The sequence below is a fragment of the Mus pahari genome, chromosome 3, assembly GCF_900095145.1.
Source record: "Mus pahari chromosome 3, PAHARI_EIJ_v1.1, whole genome shotgun sequence".
NCBI classification, from domain to species: Eukaryota; Metazoa; Chordata; class Mammalia; order Rodentia; family Muridae; genus Mus; species Mus pahari.
Window position 1 is genome coordinate 113,048,778 of NC_034592.1, and position 1,360 is coordinate 113,050,137.

General features: G+C 43.2%; 1 pseudogene across 1 annotated transcript; it reads right to left on the reverse strand.

The window, feature by feature from the left end:
* Positions 1 to 315: 315 nt before the first annotated feature.
* LOC110319401 lies at positions 316 to 943 on the reverse strand (annotated as a pseudogene). The gene has a single exon (XR_002380399.1). The product of XR_002380399.1 is annotated as a U6 snRNA-associated Sm-like protein LSm3 pseudogene (transcript).
* Positions 944 to 1,360: the final 417 nt, after the last annotated feature.

The following is a 1,360-nucleotide window of genomic DNA, read 5'->3' on the forward strand; positions in this document are numbered from 1 at the left end:
GAGGTCGGAGCTGAAGCAGGGCCCATAGAGGGGTGCTGCTTACTGACTTGTAGGGAAAATATTATCTTCACATAAAGAGTAGCTCAATTCAAATATGTAAATGTGAAATTTGAATATGTATTTATAAATATATTAGCTTATTATATTAGTTACTTTTCTGTTGGTATGACAGATTCCTGTGACCAGGGAACTTAGAGAAGGAAGAATTTATTTGAACTTATGGTTCCAGAGGGTCAGAGTTCATAATAAGGAAAGGCATGGCAGCAGGTAGCCTGAGCAGGAGAGAAGAGAAATATTTTCTTTTTTTCTTTTTTTAAAAGGAAACATCAAATTTAATTTAAAGAAAAACAACCTGAAAGTAACTGCAAGAACAACGGGCAAACCAACTCCCAAGAAGAACAAGGCGGTCACACTGACTGGAGGGCTGGAGAAAGGGACAGGTCATTTAGCCGGAGAACTTGTGAGTTGCTTGCAAATGAACTTCTTTGCGGGTAGAGGGATCCTCGGGTCATTCCTGACTATCAGGATGCGTGTGAACATCTCACTCTGGGAGTGTCCTGTACATCTCAAGAGGCAAAGTCTCCACTTTCCTACACAGGATCCATCTTTTGTCTCAGCCAACTCTCAACGGAGGGGCAACTAGAATGACACCATCTCCCCGGACGAAGTGCATAGGGATGTTTCGTTTTATGGATTTATATATCTCTTCATATGTCTTCTTATCAATCTCTATCATCATCGTCACAGTTTCTTCTACATCTCCCAGGATCATATTTAAATGTTGATCATAAGCATGTAGTCTGCCTCGAAGCTCTCGGTCATTTCTCATTTTCACATAAATTCGCTCATCCAGACTGAGCCTGATCAGGTCCAGGGGCTCCTCTACAGTATTGGTGGTCTGTTGCTGATTGACATCGTCCGCCATGTTTCAAACGCTGCGCCCTTTCCCAAGAGAAACATTTTCAACGTGCTGAAAACAGCAGATGGCAAGTGGGACAACACTACAACTCCCAAAAGCCACCAGTGCCTAGTGAAACGTTTCCTTCAGCAAGACTCCACCTCCTAGAGGTTCCAGAACCTCCCCAAGCAGTGCCACTGTTAGGGGACCAAGTCTTCAAGTGCCTGAGCCTGTGAGGGACATCCTCATCCAAATCACAGCTCTTATAAAGCAGAGGACTTCCACAAGGTTTTTCGTACATCCATAGCTTTGATTATTCAACAGTGTGAGTTTTAAAGAATTGTCTTTATTATTGCATCATTCATTTATTTGGGGGTATACACATGTGCCGTTGAGCTCTTGTGGGTATACACATGTGCCGTTGAGCTCTTGGGGGTATACACATGTGCCGTTGAGCTCTTG